The sequence below is a fragment of the Meriones unguiculatus genome, chromosome X, assembly GCF_030254825.1.
Source record: "Meriones unguiculatus strain TT.TT164.6M chromosome X, Bangor_MerUng_6.1, whole genome shotgun sequence".
NCBI lineage: Eukaryota > Metazoa > Chordata > Mammalia > Rodentia > Muridae > Meriones > Meriones unguiculatus.
The window spans coordinates 148282837-148292005 of NC_083369.1; positions in this window are offsets into that span (position 1 = coordinate 148282837).

Here is a 9169-nt window from a genome sequence, read left to right on the forward strand (position 1 = left end):
CAGATCTGCTAGAAGAAGTTGATGATGCAAATGGGCGAGAACAACATGATGTACAAAGCCATGCAGGTGAATCTGGAAAAAAAAAAAAACACCCACCTCTAAAGAAATTTCTACCTCATACACTGGGTAATGTGGACTCTGAGTACCTCACTGAGATGAGGGACATGCTGCTGGCTAATTATGGTGCCAGTTGCCACCCACGGTAGTATCATTGCCCCACGTGAGGTAATCGTGCCAGCTAATCCTCAAATTCAAGAATTAACTATAGTCTATTAGATATAATAAATAATTGTTTAAGGTCATTCCCTGCCCTTTTGAAAAATAAGTTTTCCCTATGACACACTAATGTTTACAAACCCAGCATTTTCAAAAAGCTGTGGTTGTTATGGTTAGTCTTCTTCTATCTTTTATAAGTCACACATTAGCTTTTTCTTTCTGTTTTTCCTCCATAGCCATGTTTTAAATGTGACCAATGAACCAATGAATATTTAAACGTTAAAATGTGACCAATGAATATTTCAGATGAAATAGAACCCAAGATCTGGTTACCAACTCACTGTTTCTTGAATTGCTTATTCCAAAAGAACCTAGTAGATATGACAGGTCCTCCTGGAACAAGTGGTTTTTAAAACCCTACACATAGTCCTTGTACATACTAGTGTCACTCTTTGATGCAAGGCCAGACATAAAGTCTCCAACCTTAGTTTCAAGGAACCATTCATATGCATCATCAATGAAACTGTAAATAGTCTATTATTGAAGACACCTCAGAAAATGCGTCCATCTATCCATCCACCCATCCATTTAACTACAACTGATTTTTAAAATAATTTTTAGAGGAAGACAATACAGCCAATCTTGATGAGACCTAATAGGCTAGGGTCAGATGAAAGGGGAAGACTGAGGTAGAGGCATGGGAGGAAAAGGAAGAAGTGTGGGATTTCGAGGGGATGCAAGAGGGGGCTACAGATGAGATACAAAGTGAGCAAATTGCAATAGTCAAAAAATAAAATAAAAAGAACAATTCTAGCTCCTCTTTAATCTCTGGATTTTTTTTTTATCAGTAGCTTTAGAACATTTCAGGTGACTAAGATTTTGTAAGAGCAGCTCCTGTCCGTAAATAACAAGCATACACTCCGTTCTGCCTCTAACTATAAAACATAGCCACAGAAACAAAAATTTAAAGCCAGAAAGCTACAAATCACAGCACTTACAGTTACTACTGACTCACACTGAATCTGAACATTATGAAGGTAGTGATGATTCAAAAGCATTCGAAAAATCTAAGGATTCAGATCTGTCCTACCTTTTCTTTTGGGGCCCTACTTCAGATTCCTAAAAATAAGTGGATACTGGCAGAATTATAATAGACTTTCAAGCTTAGTGAAAGGGAGAGTGGGCTCATGCAGCTTTCGGGGGGGGGGGGAGGAAAGAAAAGAAAAGAAAGGGGAAAAAAGAAAAGATTGTATGAGTCAACTAATGTAACAATAACAAATAGGAAAAAAAAAGAAGAATCCCACAATTGGAGTACTGAAGATTCTCCAGCCTTAGCATGAGTTTAGGAACACTGGAACATCCCATCTCTGCAACTGTTCCATCTCTTATCCCTTGCACTTAACCTTAATAGAGATTTCAACTATAAACCTCATGAAGATCTTAGTACCCGGACACAATGAGAAAAGAGAAGTCAATCCAGTAGCTCTGGTCACCTGATCCTGCAAGCTTCAGGTTCTGTGCCCAAGACCTGCAAAGGGAGCCCAAGAAGGCCACATGAAGAACCTCCCGGAGCACCTCTTACCTTCGTTATCACAGCCACGTCCTCTCAGCTAGAGAAAACAAAATCCAAATAGAAAAAAACTATTCTATTTGGGGTTTCAGGCCAAATCAAGTCTCTTTCAAGTCTCGAAATCCCAATTGCTGACAGGTCCCGGGAGTACTAAAGAACAAGTCCATCCGCAGAGCAGGAAAATACGAGGCATGAATTGGTGGGTGACACCGGCAGGAAGCTCTGTGTGAGATTACAAAGGAGAAGCTCAGTCACACTCCACCTCCTCCTTCTCCTCTTCCTCTCCTTCCTCCTTCTCCCTTACCTTCACCACCCCTTGGTCTCCTCCCTGTCTCTCAAGCACACACCATCCCCTAGGCAGCAGCATAGCAACCTAACATGGCGGTGCTGCCACCAGTCAGTCAGTCCAAGAACAGCAGCCTTGGCAACAGGAGGCATTCTCGCGAGAGCTGAAGCCACGTCCCTGAGGTAAAGCCACGCCCCTGCGCCTCCTAATTCCCTCCTAGCCACCAGCCTTGAAGCATAGGCACTCACAGGTGCGAGGAAGTGGGATTTAGCAGGCTGGGAGGGGAGGGAAGTAGCTCTGAGTCCACAACCATTCCCAAACAGGGATTGATTCCTCGACTGTCAATCCTGCCTCTCCTCCCTCTTCTCAGTTGTACCTATTGACTGACTCTAGGAACACAAAAGAGGGGAATAGGACAAAGTGGGGAAACTCGACCTCCTGGTATTAGGTTGTCCCAACAAAGTGCTAATAGAGGGTATGGGCTTGGAAGCCCAATTTTCACTCATTTCTCCTCCGAAATACAGTCCCTAAAAAAACAAAGCCTAAGCAAAAAGCTTTCACAGATAAAACAAAGGTTAAGTGCTTTCTGTGTGCCAGAAACACTGCTTTTTAAAATAAAAGTAGTTCAATTGTTTTAAGAATGAAAGTTAGTATTGTCATGCCATGGCTTGAGGATGGTAGATTCTAATACTTTATGGGAGACACAAGCTCATGGACTGGGTGACATCAAATGAAACGAAGGAAGAATGGGTTTGGGAGGACCCTCACATTCCCTCTTTGCCTTTTTTAAAGTTTTTTTTTTTCTTTCCTGTATTTTGTATACACCCAAACATGCACACAAGGACAAGGTCTGAGATTTAGTTGGTAATCCCATGTGGATCCCAGGGACTCAACCCAGGACTTCAGACTTGGCAGAAAATTCCTTTCCTATATCCTTTGACCCATCTCAAAGGCCCTTGCCTCCTTTTTACGGGGGCAGTGGGGAAGCTCAATATTCTTTTTCTGTAGCCAGGCTTCTTGTTAGTTTTTAATCTTTGTACCCCACGAGAGACCATCTTTATAAAAATGTTTTGCTGGACGATGGTGAAGAATGCCTCTAATCCAGCCATTCTGGAGGCAGAAGAAGGTGGATCTCTGTGAGTGTAAGGCCAGCTTGGTCTACAGAGTGAGTTCCAGGACAGCCAAGCCTATACAGAGAAGCCCTGTGTTGATAAACATAAATAAATATGTATTTCTTCAGGGGGCTGATGAGAGAGCACTTGGTCAGCATATGTACAAGGTCCTCAGGACAGAACACTCACATGCTGCAAAGCTTATCTTTTCTCCCTTTTGTTTTTTTTTTTTTTTTGGGGGGGGGGAGTATTAAGACAAGGTTTCTCTGTGTAGCCCCAGCTGTCCTGGATTCTATTTGTAAACCAGGCTAGCCTCGAACTCACAGAGATACACGTGCCTCCCTTGGAGTTAAAGCCATGTGCCACCATGTCCAGCTTATCTTTTCTCCATGTTGACAAAATGAATTTATCAGTGAGGAAAATTTATGCAAAACGGTGGAAGACATAATTTGATATCAACATTGTCACATTTTAGTCTGCTCCTTTTTCTTCTCCAGCTGTTGATAGACACTTGGACATGTAGGAGGCTGAGGCAGGAGATTCAGGAGTTCAAAAACAACCTTAGCTAACAGCAAGTCCCAGGCCAGCCTGGGCTACATGAGCCCCAGTCTCAGAATGGGATGGTTGCAGGGAACAGAGTGACACCTGTTCCAGCCTGTGCTCATTCATTCTTCACTAAGTCTATATTCTTTCCTCCTGCTCTCTCTCCATTTTGAAATCCTATATTCATCGCATTGATGAAAAACAAAACAAAACAAAACAAAAACAACTTCCTATTTGACCTCTGTCAGCATCTAGTCATCTTTTAACAAAAGGCCAAAGATAATTCACCAGAGTTCAGCAGTAAGGAAATAATTTCATACTTAGGTTTAGACATCTTACTTAGGTTTAGGTTTGGTGTTTTTCACTGTGTTCATCTTACTGCACAATGCTCGGTCTTGTGTGGGTATTGTTCACAAAAAGAATTGATCACTGCTCTTAATTAAGGTAGAGCCCTTTAGTCCTCTCTGTAGCCCTCAGAATGCATGAGGACACTGCCTGGCAGGAAAAATAGAAGTCAAAGGAAAGAACAACATGTTTGAGTCAGTAGTAGGTAGGGTTTCAAGAAAATACTTGAATTAGGGCCTGGCAATATAATTCAGTCAGTAAAATGCTTGGTGTGCATTATGACCTGCATTCAGGTTCCCCAGAGCATGCATAAAAAGCCAGGCATGTTGAGCCATTCACAGATGAACCACCATCAACACTGACTCCACCTCAAAACCCTCGCACTAACCATCACTACCCCAAAGCGCATCCATGCCTGTTGGTCATTCTCTACTTTCTCCTCCCCAAACCTTTACCAAGCCATAATCAAGTTTCTGTCTCTATGTGTTTGCCTACATTGGATATTACACATAAACAGAGTAACTTCCTAAATAGAGCCTCCACCATTAAAGTTCATTAAAGTTACCAATACTCAACCATCATTCATTTAAAACCTTGCTTACTTGTTCCTGAAAAAGGAGCAAGTAATTGTCCAAGAGATGAAGAAGAAGAGAAGGAGGACAGTTGCTGTATGGACTGTGTAGCTCAGTTAGCAGAATGCTTGCCTTACATTCATGAAACCCTGGGTTTGATCCTCAGCACAGCGTAAAACCCCATATGACAACCCATGTATGAAATTCCAGCACTCAAGAGATGGGAACAGAAGGATCAGAAATTCAAGGTGATTCTTGCTACATGAGACCCTGCCTTAAAAAAACTGTAGGCCATATCCCAATTTCACTTATTTTCAACTAAGAATAAACTGGGAAATAAGTTGATGCTTCTCAAATTTTAACCTGTAAAACTATCACCTAAACATGTTGTTTAAAATTCAGACTTTAGGCTGACAAGATGGATCAAGAGGTAAAGATATTTAAAATTCAGACTCTATGCTGGCAAGACGACTCAAGAGGTAAAGATATTTGCTACCAACGTAATGACTTGAGTACAGTCCCAGGAACTGCCATGGGAAAAGAAAAGAACTGATTCCTGAAAGTTGTCATCTGACGTCCACAGACCTGCCACAACACTCACATGCACATCACAGCAAATGAGTGCACCAACATACAATCACAATACATTTAAAATATAAAAAATTATTTTAAAATGCAGATTCTAATTCACTGTATTTGGGATGTGACCAGAAACTCTGGGGCCCTGTATGAAGTTGACAGACAAAATGATCCCGTACTTGCAAGTTCTCTTTTAAAACAACTGCATTTTTGCTCTTACTGCAATTACATTCATTGAAACAACTAATCTATTTTAATGCCTATTCTGAACCTTCTGATTAAGACCTCACAACCAAATACTGCACTTGACTTTATCTCTGACCCTAGTTATAATGATGGCAGTGAGTTCCATACTCTCATCCCAAGAAACAATTTAATTTCAACCTTACATTTTCTATTGTGTTACACACGTAATAGAGTTTTATTTATTTTGGTTCAATTTGTATATTGCATACATTTTACAGATACAGGAAACGTGTGCATAAGGATTTGATACCTAATCTAATACTTGAACCTAACAAGCACAATTAAGATAATTGAAACCATTGGGGAGTTGCAAGATTCTTCTTTTCAACTTAGAACTCAGAAATATTACTGGATATTGGCAGACACTGCTCCTGACTGAGACTTTTTCCTGTCTGCAGACTGCCCTTGGCTGTGCTTTGAGAGATTAAGAGCAAATGCTCCCTCTTCACTTGGCAGTGGTTGGCAAGCAAGAATAACTGGGCCTTTCTGACTTAGTGGCTGATGGCAAGCCTTCTCCTAACCATGGGTAACGAGGCCCTGAGGAGAATAGGTATTTGTTTCATCCTATACAGCCACCTGGGCCTTGGCAGTGCTTCCATGCAACAACAGAGCAAGAGAGTCTTTGACAGGGCATTATAGCTAACTCATAAGCTACCTGACCATTAGTGAACTAGAGGAATATCTTTGAAATAAATGAGTAAACCAACTGCATTACAAACCAGAACTTCTGAACTATAGAGTAAATTCAATGCCAGGCTGAGAAACTTAGTGAAACTCCATCTCAGAATAAAAATATAGAAGGAGGGAGAGGGAAGAAGGGAGAGAGAGAGAGAGAGAGAGAAGAAGAGAAGGAGACAGAGTGAGAGAGGAAGAAAGAGGGAGAGAGGAAAAAGGAGAAGGAGAAGGAGTGAGAGAGGAAGAGGGAGGGGGAAGGAGAGAAAGAGAGAGTTGAGCTGCTGAGATGGTTTCCTGGATAAAGGTACTTTCCACCAAGCCCGATGACTTGAGTTTTATCCCAGAACTCACATAGTAGAAGAAGAAAATATACTCCCCCAACTTGTCCTCTAACGTCTACATTCGTGCTGTGGCACAAAAGTGCACCCCCACAAAAATAAATGTAATAAACACACTTACATATCTCAGTGGTAAAGTGTTTGTTTAACATGAACTAAGGCTTAGGTTTGATTTCCAGTACCAGGTGAGGCAGAGATAGAGGCAGAGAAAAACCTTGGAGTCAATGAGGATATCCAAGGAGTTGACTAAAAATGAAAATTAGACTATTTTCTGAGGGCTGGTCAAACTGATATGAATTTTAACTTTAAAACATACCTATGTTAAAACCACTTAATTTTTGTTGTCTAAGCTTCTGAGGTGAAGCATATAAGGTACATGGATTTTCCGAGCTGGGAAGATGTCTAAATAAACAAAGTCCTTGCCTTTCAAATGTGAAGAACTGAGTTTGATCTCCAGAACTCACATCAAAATGCTAGGCTTTGTGGCTTGTGCTGATAATTTTAGCATGTTGAAACAGATATCAGGGGTTTCCTGGCCAGACAGCCTAGACTAATTGCTAAGCTTCAGCCAACAAAAGACACAGTGGCAGATGGCCTTCTTGAGGAGGCCACTCAGTGTTTTCACATGCATGTACATCTGCACAGGTGTCTGCCACATGCATGCGTATATACACACACTATGCCAAAAAAGGCACACAGACTTTCAAATGATTATGAGCACCACAAACGTCTCTGACAAGTGATCTCAGTAAGGTTTCCATCTGCTTTAACCTTAATTTGGGGTGAAGGGATTTGAACTTTTCCCTATCTGCAATCTTCATGTCTAACTTCAAGCCAAGCAGATCAAACCAAGCAAACTTGAAGAATTCCAGCTTTTCAAAAAGTGCCATTAAGTCAGGCAGAGGCAGAGGCAGACAGATCTCTGTGATTTCAAGGCTAGCCTGGTCTACAAAGTGAGTCCAGGACATCCAAGGCTACACAGAGAAACCCTGTCTCAAAAACAAACAAACAAAACAAACCCAGAGGAACAAATGACAGTATCAGTGACTAGGTTGATGATTTTGTTGAACCAAGTATATCTTGGTTGGTAGGGTGCTTACCTAGCCTCCTCCAGGCCCTGGGTTCAATACACAGCATAAAATTTGCCCAGTATAATCTCTTTCCTGAGAGTTGGATGTAGGTGCATCAGATAATCAGGGCCTAGTAAATTTAAGGCCTTGTCTGGAAGACATATATCCTTATAGAACCCCATCCTGTGTCACATTTGGGAAGCAGAGGCAGGCAGGCAAGTTTAAAGACCATCTCATCTACATTTCAAGTTCCGGGCTGGTCAGGAATAGAGAGGATGACCCTGTGTGGGAAAAAAAAAAAAAAAAAAAAGGAAAAACTACCTGAAAATACAAAGTGGCAGGGGTACAGTGGAGATGGTTCCTTTGGTGAAGTGCTTGTCAGGAAAGCATGAGGACCTAAGCTTAATGCCCAGAAGCCACATGAGAGCTGCTGGCATGTGCTTGTTCCTGCTCTGGGGATCTGGAGACATCTTTTGGACTCACTGACCTGCCAGCCTTGCCTACATGGTCAACCTCATGTCCGTTGGATTGGTCTTGTCTCACAGAGTTGACAGCTGCTGTAAAGAGAAAACAGCCAAAGGCTGACATTAGGACTCTAGATACATATGCATGCATGGGCCTGTAGACACACGCCCACAAATACCACAACCACACCCATTGTACATTTTCTTCCTTCCTTCTTTCTTTTCTTCCTTCTTTCCTTCCTTCTTTCCTTCCTTCCTTCCTTCCTTCCTTCCTTCCTTCCTTCCTTCCTTCCTTCTTTTATTTTATTTTTCAAGACGGTATCTCTGTGTAGCCTTGGCTGTCATGAGTGGGTTCTACAACCAGGCTGACCTCAAACTCAGAGAGATCTGCCTGCCTCTGCCTACCAAGTGCTGAGATCAAAGGCATGTGCACCACCACACCTGGTTGTGATTTTTTTTAAAGAAACTGCTTTTTAAAACTCTGAAGGTATACATCTCTCCAGATGTGTGTGTCTGCATGGCTCCTTCTTCATGTGTCACCCACTTTTTTCTAAAGAACAGCAGAAGCCCCAAGTTAGGAATCCTGAGATCAAGAACTATATAGAAAGTATGGTGTGTTGGTACATGCCGACAGTCCCAGAACTAGGCACCTCAAAGGAGGAGGAGAGAAAGTTTAGAGCTATTCTGTGCTATATACTGCTATGTATATTGTGTTCAGGAGGAAATTCTATACAAAAAAAAAAATCTTAGAGTGCATTACAAAGATGATGTAATTTATTTGTAGATTACAGTGTAAAATATTAGTTTTGCTTTCTTACTTCGGGTGTGACAGTCCAGAATATGAGAATGTCTCCTTGAAGGGAGTCACTAATAAGTAAGTAGGGGTTTGGAGAGGCTCGGGTGGTAAAGTGTTTGACAAATGCACGAAGACCCGAACCTGGATCCCTGATACCCATATAAAGAACTGGGCATGAAAGTATATGCCTTTGTAATCCTGGTGCTGGTGGATAGAGACAGGAAGATCTTGGGGTCTTGACAGCCAGCCAGTCTGCCAGTCTACATAAATGGCCAATTCCATATACAGTAAGAGACCCTATCTCAAACAATAAGTTGGAAAGCAAAAGAAGAGCACAGCCCAAAGTTAACTTCTGAC